An 18,112-nucleotide genomic window follows, 5' to 3' on the forward strand; every position below is an offset into this window, starting at 1 on the left:
TCCAGTGTGTGAGAGGTTGGTCCAGCCGCCCCTAGCCTCCCAGACTCGTCTGAGGTCGGCTAGAACGCAAGGGAGCCTTCCTCTCATCCAAAATCGGAGCATGACAAATACAATGAAATATCTATGTAGAGGGGACTAGCCTGTAGTTAAAAGTTCCCTCTTCCTTCTTGAGTTTACAGTAAATGCTCACAATGCATCGGCATTCCTCAACGGGCCATAATTGAGCCTCGAGAAGTCGAACTTCACCCTGGCCTTTTGTTGACTTTGCCAGTAGATGGTCCTTAAACCTCTTTGATCTAAGGAGGCTATGCCTGAGAGGTGTCCCAGCTCAAGGGAGATGCTGGTCACAGCCCGATGCAATCCAGGAGAGCTCAATAAGTCTCGCTTAGGGTTGCTTTATATAGGGTCCAATATAATTGACTTTTTTCAGGTACTTTTCCACTCCAGCCTGACTTGGATGATGAAATATTCTGGTGCTTTCCACTAGTGTTTCTGGTACACACACCTGTGTTTTGACTTGGACCAAGATGTACTAGGTTGCCAGGAGATTGACCATTATTGCTATTTCCATTGTTTTCAGTATTGGGGGAAAACAAGAGTCAGGTGCGACAAGGGAGTGCCTTAACTCTCTGGTTCACTGTATTCACAGTCTGTCCCTGACTTGGCCTAGGGTCGTAGTTTAGCCCTGATCGGGACCAGACTACACAGTGTCTCTCTCACTTCCCCCACCCTCCGAGGGAATAGGGAGAGATAATATAAGGAAAAAGGCTCAAGGTTTGAGATAAGGACAGGGAGAAATCCTTAAAGTTACCGTTATGGGCAAAACAGACTCGACTTGGGGAAAACTATTCATTTATTACTACAAACAGCAGGATAATGAGACAGAGAACAAGATAACCTCCCCCCACCCCTCCCCCTTCCCAGGCTTAACATTATCTCTACTACCTCCCCCACCTCCCCCCCCGAGCGGCACAGGGAGGAAGAGGGAACAGGGGGGTTACAGTCAGTTCATCACATGTTGTTTTATGCCGCTGCTTCATCATCGGGGGAAGAACTCCTCCCATTCCTCCCCTGCTCCATCATGGGGTCCCTCCCATGGGCCACAGTCCTTCGTGAAACCGCTCCGGCGTGGGTCATTTCTTCCATGGGGTGCAGTCCCTCCAGAACAGCTGTCCCAGCAGGCCCTCCACGGGCCACAGCCTCCTTCAGGCATCCACCTGCCCTGACGTGGGATCCTCCACAGGCTGCAGGTGGATCTCTGCTCCTCCGTGGACCTCCATGGGCTGCAGGGGGACAACCTGCTCCACCATGGTCATCACCACAGGCTGCAGGGGAATCTTGGCCAGGAGCAGCATTACTCATTCCCCTCCTTCTTCACTGACCTTGGCATCTGCAGCTGTTCCTCTCACAAGAAATTCTTCACAATCAGCAGGCAGGTTCTCTCCACATCTCATCTCCTCTCCACTTCTTGCAGCCAGCCTGGGCTGAGTCAGGCCCAGACGGCTGCCCAGTGGGAGGCCAGAGGGTGAAGCCTGCAAGGCCCACAAGGCTCGTGCCTCCCCTGCTCAGCTTCTTCACATCTTCTTTTCCTTCTTTTTTTTTTTTTTTTCTGTTTTCCCCTTCTTAAATACATTATTGCAGAGGCATTATCACGGAACATTCTGTCACCAATTGTCTTGGCCCTGGCCAGCAGCGGGTCCGCCCTAGACCTAGCTGAGTCCACTGAATAAAGGGGAAGAACTTGTAGCACTTTCTTACAGAAGCTACCACCATAGCCCCCCCTCACTAAATAAAACCAGAACACCTAGGTTGGCATGAGGCCCAGGAGGTGAGAAATCGTACCAAGCACTAAGTGACTTGTGGGGGGGAAGGATTGCACCGCTACAGGTACCTAGAGAACTTATCTCCTCCAATGGTGAAGTTTCTCCCCATCTTATAAGTTCCCTTTAAGTATTGAAAGCCTGCAGTAAGGTCTTTCCGAAGCCTTCAGAAATTCTCACCTCCAACGCTTTGTAATTTCACTCCCGAACAACTACAGGATCTTGATGAAGTGATAGAGTATTTGAAGGGAAAATGCTGTGGCTATTCCAATGAGGCACAACTTACCACACTGTGCTGGGCCCTGGTCAGTATCTACCAAATGCTGCTCAAAGTTAAGAAGCATCTTCAAGGGAAAGAGAGGTGTGCTGGTTTTGTGTAGTGGCGGGGGGGGACGGGACTACAGTGGCAGCTTCTGCGAGAGGCTCTGTCCTGGTTTTGGCGGGGATGGAATTAATATTCCTCTCAGTAGCTGGTGTGTTTTGGATTTCGTGTGTGAAGAATGTTGATAAACACCCTGATGATACCAGTTGTTGTGAATGAGACCAAGGACACCGTCCTGCTTTCCAGGTCTCGCTAATGTGCAGATGCAGGAAGCTGGGAGAAAGACAGACAGAATAATTGACCCAAACTGGCCAAAGAGAGTATTCCATGCCATAAACGTCATGCTCAGTATATAAGTGGGGGCAGGCCAGGGTGGGTATCTGCCTTCCTGGCATCCATCTTTCTCCCTCGTTTTGCTGGCATCGTTCCCCCTACCTTGCTGGCTCCCTTTCACTCCTTTGCTTGCTGCTCGGTTTTGTTTCTGTGATTGCTGCTCGGGACGGGCTGTATCGGTCATTGGGACATTGGGTGGTGAGAAAACACATATTGTTCACCTTGTATATTTTAATATCCTTATGTTCTGTTATTATTGTAGTTTTCCCTTTTTATTTTAGTAAATTGTCTTCATCTCAACCCACGAGTTCTCCTTCCTTCCCAATTTTCTCCCCTATCCCCCTGGGGAGGGGGAGGGTGAGCGAGAAACTGTGTGGTGATTCGGGCTAAACCATTACAAGCTCCTAGAAGTTTCCCCTTTGTCTGGTGGACTCAACCAATTCTAGGGTGGACTTGCCACTGGCCAAGGCCAAGCCAATTGGTTACAGTGATCACACCTCTGTGATAACATATTTAAAAAGGGGAAAAATTTAAAAAAAAGGAAAAAGAAGCAGAAGCGTGGACAGAGAGGGGGAGGCGTGGGCCTTGTGGCCATCACTCTCTGGCCTCCCACTGAGCGGCTGTTTGGGCCTGACTCAGCCTGGCCAAGAGAAAAGAAGAGAGGAGATGCGAAGAGAACATGAGAGGTATCTGCCTGAGCCTGATTGTGAAGAATTGTTTGTGAGGAGGAATGACTGCAGACACCAAGGTCAGTGAAGAAGGAGGGGGAGGAGTAATGTTGCTCCTGGCAGAGATTCCCCTGCAGCCTGTGGTGAAGACCATGGTGAGGCAGGCTGTCCCCCTGCAGCCCATGGAGGTCCATGGAGGAGCAGAGATCCACCTGCAGCCTGTGGAGGACCCCATGACGAAGGAGGTGGATGCCTGAAGGAGGCTGTGGCCCATAGAGACCCTGCTCTGGAGCAGCCTGTTCCTGAGGGACTGCATCCCATGGAGAAGGACTCCACACTGGAGCACTTCGAGAAGGACTGTAGTCCATGGGAGGGACCCCATGCTGAAGCAGTGAAGGAATGTGAGGAGTTCTTCCCCCGAGGAAGAAGGAGCAGCAGAAAACGACGTGTGATGAACTTTCTGCAACCTCCATTACTTATTCCACTTTGTGCCACTCAAGGGAGGGGAATGAGGTAGAGATAATTTGAAATTATGTTAAGCCCAGGAAGAGGGGAAGGGTGGGGGAAGTTGGTTTTGTTCTCTCTCATTATCCTGCTTTGATTTTCTTAATAATAAATTTAAGTAGTTTTCCCCAAGTTGAGTCTGTTTTGCCCATAATGGTTACTTCAATGATCTCTCCCTGTCCGTATCTCAAACCTTGAGCTTTTTTGTTATATTATCTCTCCCCCATTCCCTTGGAGGGTGACAGGAGTGAGTGAGAGGCTGCGTAGCTTCGTCCTGAGCAGGGCTAAACTATGACAAGAGGGAAAACAGACTGACAGGCACTGCAGCTACTCTAACCCTCGTGACAAGCACTGCAGCTATTCCAACCCTGGCAACAGGCACTGTGGGTACTCAAACCCAGGCAACAGGCACTACAGCTGAACCAGAGGACCAACCCATGCCAGGATCAGTCACCCCTATACGCAAGAAGAAAACTTGCAAGCTGTCCTGGTTCTGGCCAGGATAGAGTTAATATTTACCTGAGCTGGGTGGAGAACTGAAGCTGGTAGCCCCTATGGCTGGGATAGTTAACTAATTAGCTAACAGCTGGGGTTAATTTACCCAAATTAGCCAAAGGGCTATTCCATCCCATCTGACATCATGCTCAGTATATAAGTGAGGAGGGTGCTGAAGGGAGGCTCTCCTAGTTGGAAGAGACTGGATGTGGAGATCTGTTGTGAGCTATTATACTGTATTTGTGTTCCATCACTCTATTGTTTTCTTGTCATTACTGTTAAATTTACTTTTTGTTTAATCTCAACCCGCGTGTTTGGTTTTTTTTTGTTTGTCAAATCTCCTCCTGTTCTCTCGGAGAGTGGGGGGAGTGAGAGAGAGACTGCGTAGTCTGGTCCCCGTTGGGGCTGAACTACGACAGTTATTTTGGCGCCCAACGTGGGGCACGAAGGGTTGAGATAATAACAGATCTGACTTTCTTTATTGCTTGAAACAAATTTGTTTATACGTGCTTGTTGTATTGGTTGTCAGTTATTGGTCATGATGTTGCAGTGGTTGGTTATGTTGTTGTATTGTCTACGCTCCTATATGTACTATGTGTTCCCAGTGGTGGTGTTTATCACCTCAGGGAAAATGATGAGAATTATCCTTCTGTTATACTATGCCATATACATCTATGACATGGTGACATCAATGGCCTTGGAGATAAATTGGTATTCCTATGTGGACAGCTTCCCGAATTCTTTCACTTCCAGGGTAGTTAAGCCACTTTTTGAGAACTTTAAAGATCTGGGGGATATTCGAGCCACTATGATGTTGTTGTTATGTATTTTGAATGTGTGCCAAGTCTTGTCTAGAGCTGCAAACCCACTTTTTGGGAATCTCCTCCCGAGATTTACCCTAAGGCAAGATACTAATACGTGGCATGGTGTGAGGGAGAACAAACTGACCTGCAATGTAGGTACTCAAACCCCAGCAACAGGCATTGCAGCTGAATCAGAGGGTGAACCTGTGCTAGTTTCAGTTGCCCCTGTATCCAAGAAGACTTGGAAGCGGAAGTCAGCTCGTTTAGTGAGGGATGAAGAAGCCCCTTTTAGGACAGAGCAGGAGGAAGAAGAGGAAGGTTTATTTGCTTCATGCCCAGGAAGAACTCGGCAGGCAGGCTCTTCCTCAGAGGAAGAACTCCTAAAGGAGACAGTGAGCACCAGATTTCTATCCCTGAGCGAGCTGCGAGACATGCGAAAAGATTTTAGCCGTCATCCTGGGGAGCACATTATCAGCTGGCTGCTGCGGTGCTGGGATAATGGGGCCAATAGCTTGGAATTAGAAGGCAGAGAAGCTAGGCAACTGGGATCCATTTCTAGAGAAGCAAGCATTGACAAAGCAGTTGGAAAAGGGACACAAGCCCTCAGCCTCTGGAGGCGACTCCTGTCAGGTGTGAAGGAGAGGTATCCTTTCAAGGAGGATATAATGTGTCATCCAGGCAAGTGGGCTACCATGGAGAAGGGTATCCAGTACCTGAGGGAATTAGCTGTGCTGGAGATTATTTATGATGACCTGGACAATGATCAGTTACCTAAGGATCCAGATGAAGTCAGGTGCACACGACAAATGTGGCGGAAGTTTGTTCGAAGTGCACCATCATCATATGCCAACTCATTGGCAGTTATGACCTGGAAAGATGGAGAGGAAGAAACAGTGGATGAACTGGCTGGCCGACTCCGGCAGTACGAGGAAAGCCTGTCTTCCTCCCTAAGGGCCTGTGTCTCGGCTGTGGAGAAACTATCCCAGGAGTTCCAGCAATTCAAAGCAGATATGTCCCATTCCCCACCGGTACGGGCCAATATTTCAGCTATTAGGAGTAAACGTTTCCCTGCTCAAGAGAGATGGTTTACGCAGCGAGGTACCCTGTGGTTTACCTTGCGTGACCAAGGAGAGGACATGAGGGAGTGGGATGGGAAGCCTACCTCTGCCCTAGAGGCGCGGGTACGTGAGTTGCGTGGAAAAACCATTGCAAATAGAAGTTCTCCCCGGAAAATTGTTGCACCAGTCTCCAATAGGGAGCGTAGAAGGAATAGCTTTAGTTCTGACCCTCTTGAAGGGACCTCTCATGCATATTTAAAAGAAATGAATAATGAATACTGTGGCCAGGATTAGAGAGGCCCTGCCTCCAGCCAGGTGGAGGAGAGGGATAACAGAGTTTATTGGACTGTGTGGATCCGATGGCCTGGCACGTCAGACCCACAAGAGTACAAAGCTCTAGTGGATACTGGTGCACAATGTACCTTGATGCCATCAAGATATAATGGGGCAGAACCCATTTGTATTTCTGGAGTGACAGGAGGATCCCAACAGCTATCTGTATTGGAGGCTGAAGTGAGCCTGACAGGGAATGAGTGGCAAAAGCACCCCATAGTGACTGGCCCAGATGCTCCATGCATTCTTGGTATAGATTACCTCAGAAGGGGATATTTCAAGGACCCAAAAGGGTATCGGTGGGCTTTTGGTGTAGGTGCTTTAGAGATGGAGGAAATTATACAGTTGTCCACCTTGCCTGGTCTGTCAGAGGATCCTTCTGTTGTGGGGTTGCTGAAGGTTGAAGAACAACAGGTGCCAATTGCTACCACAACTGTGCACCGGCGGCAGTATCGCACCAACCGAGACTCCCTGATCCCCATCCATAAGCTGATTCATCAGCTGGAGAGCCAGGGAGTGATCAGCAAGTCCCACTCACCTTTTAACAGTCCCATATGGCCAGTGAGAAAATCAAGTGGAGAGTGGAGGTTAACAGTGGACTATCGTGGCCTGAATGAGGTAACACCACCACTCAGTGCTGCTGTGCCAGACATGTTAGAACTTCAGTATGAACTGGAATCCAAGGCAGCCAAGTGGTATGCCACCATTGATATTGCCAACGCGTTCTTTTCAATCCCATTGGCACCAGAATGCAGGCCGCAGTTTGCTTTCACTTGGAGGGGCGTCCAGTACACTTGGAATCGACTGCCCCAGGGGTGGAAACACAGCCCCACCATCTGCCATGGGCTGATCCAGACTGCACTGGAAAAGGGTGGCGCTCCAGAGCACCTGCAGTACATTGATGACATCATCGTATGGGGCAACACAGCAGCAGAAGCTTTTCAAAAAGGGGAGAAAATAATTAAAATCCTCCTGAAAGCTGGGCTTGCCATAAAACGATGTAAGGTGAAAGGACCTGCAAGAGAGATACAGTTTTTGGGGATAAAATGGCAAGATGGGCGTCGTCAGATTCCAATAGATATAGTCAACAAAATAACAGCTATGGCTGCACCGACTGACAAAAAGGAAACGCAAGCTTTCCTGGGCGTTGTGGGTTTCTGGAGGATGCATATTCCAAATTATAGTATGATTGTAAGCCCTCTGTATAAAGTCACCCGAAAGAAGAATGATTTTAAATGGGGCCCTGAACAACAGCAGGCTTTTGAACAAATTAAACAAGAAATTGTTCACGCGGTGGCTCTCGGGCCAGTCCGGACAGGGCAAGAGGTAAGAAATGTGCTCTACTCCGCAGCTGGGGAGAATGGCCCTACCTGGAGTCTCTGGCAGAAAGCACCAGGGGAAACTCGTGGTCGACCCCTTGGGTTTTGGAGCCGGGGATATAAAGGATCTGAGGCCTGCTATACTCCAACCGAAAAAGAAATCCTGTCGGCATACGAAGGAGTTCGAGCTGCTTCAGAAGTGATTGGTACTGAAGCACAGCTCATCCTGGCACCCCGACTGCCAGTGCTGGGCTGGATGTTCAAAGGAAGGGTCCCCTCTGCGCATCATGCAACGGATGCTACATGGAGCAAGTGGGTTGCACTACTTACACAGCGGGCCCGAATAGGAAACCCCAATCGCCCAGGCATATTAGAAGTAATTACAGACTGGCCAGAAGGCAAAGATTTTGGAAAGCCACCAGAGGAAGAGGTAACGCGTGCTGAAGAGGCCCCACCATATAACAACCTCCCAGAAAATGAGAAGCGGTATGCCCTATTTACTGATGGGTCCTGTCGTATTGTAGGAAAACATCGGAAGTGGAAAGCTGCTGTGTGGAGTCCTACACGACGAGTTGCAGAAGCTGCTGAAGGCCAAGGTGAATCGAGTCAGTTTGCGGAGGTGAAGGCCATCCAGCTGGCTTTAAACATTGCTGAACGGGAAAAATGGCCTGTGCTCTATCTCTACACTGACTCATGGATGGTGGCAAACGCTCTGTGGGGATGGTTAAAGCAATGGAAGCAGAGCAACTGGCAGCGTCGGGGCAAACCTATCTGGGCTGCCACTCTGTGGCAAGATATTGCTGCCCGGTTAGAGCATCTGGTTGTAAAAGTACGTCACGTAGATGCCCACGTACCCAAGAGTCGGGCCACTGAAGAACATCAAAACAACCAGCAAGTGGATCAAGCTGCTAAAATTGAAGTGGCTCAGGTGGATCTGGACTGGCAGCATAAGGGTGAACTATTTTTAGCTCGGTGGGCCCATGATACCTCAGGCCATCAGGGGAGAGATGCAACATACAAATGGGCTCGTGATCGAGGGGTGGATTTAACCATGGACACTATTGCACAGGTTATCCTTGAATGTGAAATATGTGCTGCAATCAAACAAGCCAAGCGGTTAAAGCCTCTGTGGTATGGAGGACGATGGCTGAAGTATAAATATGGAGAGGCCTGGCAAATTGATTACATTACACTCCCACAAACTCGCCAAGGCAAGCGCTATGTACTTACAATGGTGGAAGCAACCACTGGATGGCTGGAAACATATCCTGTACCCCATGCCACTGCCCGAAACACCATCCTGGGCCTTGAGAAACAAGTCTTATGGCGACATGGCACTCCAGAAAGAATTGAATCAGACAATGGTACCCACTTCCGAAACAATCTCATAGATACCTGGGCCAGAGAGCATGGCATCGAGTGGGTATACCACATCCCCTATCACGCACCAGCCTCTGGAAAAATTGAAAGGTATAATGGGCTGCTGAAAACAACTCTGAAAGCAATGGGTGGTGGAACCTTCAAAAATTGGGATAAACATTTAGCAAAAGCCACTTGGCTAGTCAACACTCGGGGGTCCACCAATCGAGCTGGCCCTGCCCAATCTGAACTTCTACATACTGTAGAAGGGGATAAAGTCCCTGTGGTGCATGTAAGGAATATACTGGGGAAGACAGTCTGGGTCATTTCTCCCTTGGGCAAAGGCAAACCCATGCATGGGATTGCTTTTGCTCAAGGACCTGGGTGTACTTGGTGGGTAATGCAGGAGGATGGGAAAGTCTGATGTGTACCTCAAGGAGATTTGATTCTAGGTGAAAAGAGCCAATAATTTGAAGTGCTTGATGTCGGTTACTATACAGTACTGTATGTCATTATCTAGCTATTATGTGTCCCTCCTTGCTTCTTCCTGCTCCACGCCCTGAGAGACTTATGTTGTGTCAAAAGTATTATAGTAAAATCGTTTATACCAACAAAGAATGAACTTTAATAAAATAGGAAAAATTGCAGCAGTGATACAACCAGAACTGGCTCTTGCTACTAGCACCTGCCAACAGATCTTCAGTCTCCGGACTATGAACTTGCTAAGTCACTTGCACCAGACAGACTACCTGAGGAAACACTGTGTCATCTGTCCTATGCTGAGAGCCTGTTATGACAGATGGAGCCCAAAGTTATGGACTGGATAAACTCAACAGACCTTTCGAAAGGATGGACCATGGACTAAGAGAGTTACATCTGTGTGTCTGCATACAAGTAGATAAAAGCAAGAAAAAGTTGATGATTAATTGGAAAGTGTAGAATCTGGGCATGATGTAGATGGTATGGAATAAGGGGTGGATAATGTCCTGGTTCTGGCCAGGATAGAGTTAATATTTACCTGAGCTGGGTGGAGAACTGAAGCTGGTAGCCCCTATGGCTGGGATAGTTAACTAATTAGCTAACAGCTGGGGTTAATTTACCCAAATTAGCCAAAGGGCTATTCCATCCCATCTGACATCATGCTCAGTATATAAGTGAGGAGGGTGCTGAAGGGAGGCTCTCCTAGTTGGAAGAGACTGGATGTAGAGATCTGTTGTGAGCTATTATACTGTATTTGTGTTCCATCACTCTATTGTTTTCTTGTCATTACTGTTAAATTTACTTTTTGTTTAATCTCAACCCGCGTGTTTGTTTTTTTTTTGTTTGTCAAATCTCCTCCTGTTCTCTCGGAGAGTGGGGGGAGTGAGAGAGAGACTGCGTAGTCTGGTCCCCGTTGGGGCTGAACTACGACACAAGCGGAAGTCTGCTCGTTTAGTAAGGGATGAAGAAGCTTCTTCTAGTGAGGAGTAGGAGGAAGAAGTATACTGTCCCATCAGCGAGGAGACAGACTAGCATGAAGCGGGGCCATCTCGAAAACTGGAGGAGGAAGAGGAAGAGTTCTCCACTTCCCCTCGAGCAAGAACTCCGTGAGAGGGCTCCTCCTCTTCCTGAGAGGAAGAGGAAGAACTCATAAATGAGATGGTAACTGCTCGATCCCTGTCCCTGAGTGAGCTCTGAGATATGCGAAAGGATTTCAGCCATCGTGCAGGCGAGCACCTTGTCACCTGGCTGCTCCAATACTGGCATAATGGGGTCAGTAGCCTGGAATTAGAGGGCAGAGAAGCAAGGCACCTGGGATCACTTTCTAGGGAAAGAAACATTGATAAAGCAATTGGAAAAGGAGCACGATCCCTCAGCCTTTGGAGGCGACTCCTGTCAGGCATAAAGGAAGATGTTACATATCATAGAATCATAGAATGATAGAATGGTTAGGGTTGGAAGGGACCTTTAAAGGTCATCTAGTCCAACCCCCCTGCAAGGAGCAGGGACATCCCTGACTAGGTCAGGTTGCTCAGAGCCTCATCCAGCCTGGCCTTGAACGTTTCCAGGGATGGGGCTTCCACCACCTCTCTGGGCAACCTGTTCCAGTGTTCTATAACTCGCATCGTAAAAAATTTTTTCCTAATTTCTAATCTAAATCTACCCCCCTCTATTTTAAAACCATTACCTCTCGTCCTATTGCAACAGGCCCTACTAAACAGCCTTTCCCCATCTTTCTTGTAGGCCCCCTTGAGGTACTGGAAGACCGCTATCAGGTCTCCCCGGAGCCTCCTCTTCTGCAGGCTGAACAGCCCCAACTCTTTCAGCCTGTCCTCATAAGAGAGGTGCTCCAGCCCTTTTATCATCTTCGTGGCCCTCCTCTGGACCTTCTCCAACTGGTCCATGTCCTTCTTGTGCTGGGGGCTCCAGAACTGGACACAGTACTCCAGGTGGGGTCTCACCAGGGCAGAGTAGAGGGGGAGAATCACCTCCCTCGACCTGCTGGCCACACTCCTCTTGATGCAGCCCAGGATGCGGTTGGCCTTCTGGGCCGCAAGGGCGCATTGCCTGCTCATGTTAAGCTTCTCATCCACCAGCACTCCCAAGTCCTTCTCCTCAGGGCTGCTCTCAATCCATTCCCTGCCCAGCCTGGATTTGTGCCTGGGATTGCCATGACCCAGGTGCAGGACCTTGCACTTGGCCTGGTTGAACTTCATGAGGTTGGCACGGGCCCACCTCTCCAGCCTGTCAAGGTCCCTCTGGATGGCATCCCTCCCTTCCTGCGTGTCGACGGCACCACACAACTTGGTGTCATCGGCGAACTTGCTGAGGGTGCACTCTATCCCACTGTCCATGTCGCCGACAAAGATGTTGAACAGGGCCGGGCCCAGCACGGACCCCTGAGGGACGCCACTCGTGACCGGTGTCCACATGGACATTGAGCCGTTGACCACCACTCTCTGAGTGCGGCCATCCAGCCAACTCCTTATCCACCGAGTGGTCCGTCCATCAAAGCCATGTCTCTCTAGTTTAGAGAGAAGGATGTCATGCGAGACAGTGTCAAAAGCTTTGCACAAGTCCAGGTAGATGATGTCAGTTGCTCGTCCCTTGTCCACCGATGCCATCACCCCGTCATAGAAGGCCACCAAATTGGTCAGGCACGATCTGCCCTTGGTGAAGCCATGTTGGCTGTCACCAACCACCTCCTTGCTCTCCATGTGCCTTAGCATGGTTTCCAGGAGAATCTGCTCCATGACCTTGCCAGGCACAGAGGTGAGGCTGACCGGCCTGTAGTTACCTGGGTCTTCCTTATTCCCCTTTTTAAAAATTGGGGTTATGTTCCCTCTCTTCCAGTCATTGGGGACCTCACCAGACCGCCACGACTTCTCAAATACAATGGCCAGTGGCTTGGCAACTTCATCCGCCAGTTCCCTCAGGACCCGCGGATGGATCTCATCAGGACCCATGGACTTGTGCACCTTCAGGTTCCTCAGATGATCCCAAACCTGCTCTTCGAGTACAATGGGCAGTTCTTCATCCTCCCAGTCCCTGCTTGCACCTTCTACAGCTTGGGTGGTGGGACAGGAACTCTTGTCAGTGAAGACTGAGGCACCCAGGCAAGTGGACCGCCATGGAGAACATAATGTTCTGGTTTTATTTGGGGGGGGGGCGGGGGCGGCTATGGTGGCAGCATCTGTAAGAAGCTGCTACAAGTTGTTCCCCTTTGTCCAGTGGACTCAGCCGGGCCTAGGGTGGACTCACTGCTGGCCAGGGCCAAGCCAATTGGTTACAGAATGTTCCCTGATAACACCTCTGCGATAACATATTTAAGAAGGGGAAAACAGAAAAAAAAGGAGAGAAAATGTGAAGATGTTGAGCAGTGGCAGAGAGGGGGAGATGCGAGCCTTGTGGGCCTTGCAGGCCTCACCCTCTGGCCTCTCGTCAGGCGGCCTTCTGGGCCCGACTCGGCCTGGCCCGGCTGCAAGAAGTGGACAGGAGATGAGCTAGATGATGTGAAGAGAACCTGAGAGGCGTCTGCCAGCCTGTTGTGAAGAATTTCTTGTGAGAGGAACAGCCTCAAACGCCAAGGTCAGTGAAGAAGGAGGGGGAGGAGTAATGCTGCTCCTGGCCAAGATTCCCCTGCAGCCTGTGGTGACGACCATGGTGGAGCAGGTTGTCCCCTTGCAGCCCATGGAGGTCCATGGAGGAGCAGAGATCCACCTGCAGCCCATGGAGGACCCCACACTGGGGCAGGTGGATGCCTGAAGGAGGCTGTGGCCTGTGGAGGGTCCACGCTGTGGCAGCTGTTCTGGAGGGACTGCACCCTGTGTTAAAAATGACCCACACAGGAGCAGTTTCACGAAGGACTGTAGCTCATGGGAGGGACCCCAGGATGGAGCAGGGGAGGAATGTGAGGAGTTCCTCCCCCAAAGAGGAAGGAGCGGTGTAAAGCGACAAGTGATGAACTGACCATAACCCCCATTCCCTCTTCCTCCCTGTGCCGCTTGGGGGAGAAGGAGGTAGAGTTAATGTTAAGCCCAGGAAGAGGGAGGAGTGGGGGGAGGTTATCTTGTTCTCTATCTCATTATCCTGCTTTGGTTTTAATAATAAGCAAATAGATTTCCCCAAGTCAAGTCTGTTTTGCCCGTCACGGTAACTTTAAGGATCTCTCCCTGTTCTTACATCAAACCTCGAGCCTTTTTCTTATATCATCTCTCCCTATTCCCTCGGAGGGTGGGGGGAGTGAGAGAGAGACTGTGTAGTCTGGTCCTGATCGGGGCTAAACTATGACATGGGCTCATGATCGAGGGGTGGACTTGACCATGGACACTATTGCACAGGTTATCCATGAATGTGAAACGTGCTGCAATTAAGCAAGCCAAGCGGTTAAAGCCTCTTTGGTATGGAGGACGATGGCTGAAGTATAAATATGGAGAGGCCTGGCAGATTGATTACATCACACTCCCACAAACACACCAGGGCAAGCACCATGTGCTTACAATGGTGGAAGCAACCACTGGATGGCTAGAGACATATCCCATACCCCATGCCACTGCCCAAAACACTATCCTGGACCTTGAGAAGCAAGTTCTCTGGCGACATGGCACTCTAGAAAGAGTTGAATCAGATAAGGGGACTCATTTCCGAAACAATCTCATAAACACCTGGGCCAAAGAGCACGGCATTGAGTGGGTATATCACATCCCCTGTCACGCATCAGCCTCTGGGAAAATCGAAAGGTGCAATGGACTGCTGAAAACTGCACTGAGAGCAATGGGTGGTGGGACCTTCAAAAATTGGGATAAACATTTAGCAAAAGCCACCTGGTTAGTCAACACTCAGGGTTCCACAAATCAAGCTGGTCCTGCCCAGTCAGAACTGTTACATACTGTAGATGGTGATAAAGTCCCTGTGGTGCATGTAAGGATTATGTTGGGGAAGACAGTCTGGGTTATTCCTCCCCTCAGTAAAGGCAAACCCATCTGTGGGACTGCTTTTGCTCCAGGACCTGGGTGTACTTGGTGGGTGATGTGGGAGGATGGGGCAGTCCAATGTGTACCTCTATGAGATTTTATTTTAGGTGAAAATATCCAATAATTTGAACTGTATGATGTTAATTACTGTATAATACTGTAAGCCATCACTTCTGTAGTTGTTATATGTTATATCAAAGGTATTACAGTAAGAATCACCCAGATCAATGAAGATGAACGCACTGTAATGAAACTGAGCAAAGTGCAATGGTGATGGAACCAGAACTGGCTTCAGCATCTGGCACCCAACGACCTCCTCAAGATCAACATCTTCATCCTGCAGGCTATGGACGTGATACACCAGCCATGCCAGATACATTGGCTATGAGCTTCAGATGCAGCATGTGACAATCCAATACCACACACCATCTCTCCTGCCCTGAAGAATTGTTACTGCAAATGGAGCCCAAAGTAATGGACTAAATGAACTCAGTAGACATTTTGGAGGGATGACCCAAAGAGTAAGGGAATGATATATCTCTGTGTGTTTATATATATCAAAGACAGGAAAAGTGTTGGTAATTAATTGGAAAGTGTAGGATCTGGGCATGACATAGATGGTATAGAATAAGGGGTGGATACATAGTGCAGCTGAAGGTTGCTCCCTTCCTCCTGGTAACCTTAGAGAGAGATTTCCAGGCAGTGCTGTGGGGAGGCCTCAGCCAGGGCTGGACACTGTTCCATGGGAGTCGCTTTCAGCTGAGGCTCTGGTGCTTGACCCCTGCCTGAACTCCAGCTCATTATGCATCACAGCCCTGCCTCTGCCTGGCCATGGAACCTGTTAATCTGAATCTGGACCTTGACTTGCAGGCTGACTTCCCAGACTGACCCTGGCCCTGCCTCATCACTATGGATCTGCCTGGTGATTATTGGGCTATATCTGACCCTGGTTCCCCTCATCAGGTCTGATCCTGAACCCTACCTGCAGTCTGATGTCCCTTGGCCCCACAAGGGCTACTGAGGCCCTGCCCTGCTGGATCCTTTAGTCCCCAGGGAGCAGCCAGCCCTCCTGGGTTCTTGATGATTCCAAGTGTTTCAACTACTGTGTAAACTGTAGTAGGTTAGTGCCTTTCTTTCAGAGTTTCAAATAATGTTGTGATACAGTGATCAAATCAAGGATAAATAGATATACTTTTTTCCCTAATACACTCTTCTATGATAAATGTCCACTGTAAATTACTGATTATTATATGACCCTAAGTAAATGAATCGAGTAAATGAAGGAAGCTTTGCTACCACACAAAACTTTTCACTAAGCTTGTCAAGAAACATCTTGACTCTAACCATATAATTTTTGCCTCAAAATTTGCCACCTGTATGAGTGATGTAGTTGTATTCATGGGTTTTTAGTTCAGGCAGTTTTTAAAGATTTTTCCAAAATACTTGTGCTGGTTTTGGCTGGGATAGTGTTAATTTTCTTCATAGTAGCTAGCATGGGGCTATGTTTTGGATTTGTGCTGTAAACAGTATTGATAATACAAGGATGTTTTAGTTATTGCTGAGCAATGCTTACACAGAGTCAAGGCCTTTTCTTACACCATCCCACCAGTGAGTAGGTTGAAGGTGCACAGAAAGTTGGGAGGGGACATAGTTGGGACAGATGACCCCAACTGACCAAAGGGATATTTCATATCATATGATGTCACACTCAGCAATAAAAATAGGGAGGGGGTGGGGCCGCTGCTTGGGGACTGGATGGGCATCGGTCAGTTTGTGGTGAGCAATTTTTTTCTTTTGCATCACTTGTCTTTCTTGAGTTTTATTTCTCTCTCTCTGTTATTTTCCTTTTCCCTACAATTTATTTTTTTTTTCAATTATTAAGTTGTTTTTATCTCAACCCATGAATTTTCTCACTTACACTTCTGATTCTCTCCTCTCATCCTGCTGGGAGGGAGGGAGGGAGGGAGGGAGTGGCTGTGTAGTGCTTAGTTGCTGGCTGGGGTTAAACCATGACAATACTGCTTAGAGAGACTATAGTTATCTGGAAGTTTACATCAGCACTGTAAATACCGCTACTACCAGTGGACTAATGATTATAGACTTTCAGAAAGAATGAATACCTAGTATAGAGATGGCCATGGATGTAGCCATTTGACCTCACTGATACTGACACATTAGTTTAAATGGAGTTATATCTGGCTTAGATCTGGTAATCCAGGCCCCAGAGCTTTTTTTTCCAAGGAAACGGTAGCAGCATCTCAGATAAAAATCACACGGCTGAGAGTACACTGATGATAGTAACAATCAGAAATGTCAAAATTTCAAATTACAAAACTTATGTTCTTTACACAAGATCATCTACTTGTCTATATACTTGGATAGCTTGCTAAATGCTTTTTCCTTTTATCATTTGCATTAATTTCTTGCATTATTGTATTGTATTTTATTATATACTGACATATGAGATGATTTATATGTTTCAATTAAAAATTAGACATTTAAGTCTAAGTTGGTCCATCGACTCCCTTTATGAGTGGAAAAAAACACCTAACTCTAGAGGGTAATTTATCTTAAATGTCTAAAATAAGTTAGATGAATTATCCCATGGGGTATCTTTGATGTGACTTCAGATGCCTGAAATGAATCTTACCCAGGGTGACCAAAACCATGTCCTATCCAAATAGTAGACTGTATTATCTGCGTGCACACATGCAGGGCTATGACCTGTTGGCATCGCGGAGACGTGGTGGGATAACTCCTATGACTGGAGCATCAACATGGAGGGGTATAGGCTTTTTAGGAAGGACAAGCAAGGGAGACGAGGAGGGGATGTCGTCCTCTATGTCAGCAAGCAGCTGGAGTGCATGGAGCTCCACCTAGGGATGGGGGAGGAGTTGAGAGAGACCTTATGGGTCAGGATTAAAGGGAGGGCAGGGACAGGTGACATTACAATGGGGATCTGCTACAGGCCACATGACCAGGAAGACAGAGCAAATGAGGCCCTCTACAGCCAGATAGGAGCAGCCTCGCAGTCGCAAGCCCTGGTCCTCATGGGGGACTTGAACCACCTGGACACCTGTTGGAGAGACAACACAGCAGGGCACAGGCAATCCAGGAATGTGACGGAATGTGATTCTATGATTCTATATTTATTTGAATTTCAGATATTAAGGCTTCATATGGATATAATTATTACAATATGTACTGGAGTATAAGCATGCAAACACTGAAATGTATTGCTCCATTCCTATCTTCTCACTGACCTGCTGGATTGACTGCTGGGGGTGGGTTCCAGTATACGGGAAAAGGGGACACACTGTGATAAATCTCAATTTAGGCACCCTTCAGCTTCCATACTTCAATGGACGTGTATACGCATCGCTTTCTGCCAGAGTGAACTGGCTTTTTGTAGCCTATTTGTCTTCCACCTAACAGTACTTCGTTCTCCATAACCAAGTCATAGAATCATAGAATGATAGAATGGTTAGGGTTGGAAGGGACCTTCAAAGGTCATCTAGTCCAACCCCCCTGCAAGGAGCAGGGACATCCCTGACTAGGTCAGGTTGCTCAGAGCCTCATCCAGCCTGGCCTTGAACGTTTCCAGGGATGGGGCCTCCACCACCTCTCTGGGGAACCTGTTCCAGT

At 48.4% G+C, this 18,112-nt stretch overlaps 1 pseudogene; it reads left to right on the plus strand.

Moving 5' to 3' along the window:
• Positions 1-6,403, plus strand: part of LOC147596586 (uncharacterized) — a 28,185-nt pseudogene extending 21,782 nt beyond the window's left edge.
• The last annotated feature ends 11,709 nt before the right edge of the window (positions 6,404-18,112 follow it).

Source organism: Chlamydotis macqueenii, chromosome W (genome assembly GCF_036417535.1).
Source record: "Chlamydotis macqueenii isolate bChlMac1 chromosome W, bChlMac1.mat, whole genome shotgun sequence".
Taxonomy (NCBI): domain Eukaryota; kingdom Metazoa; phylum Chordata; class Aves; order Otidiformes; family Otididae; genus Chlamydotis; species Chlamydotis macqueenii.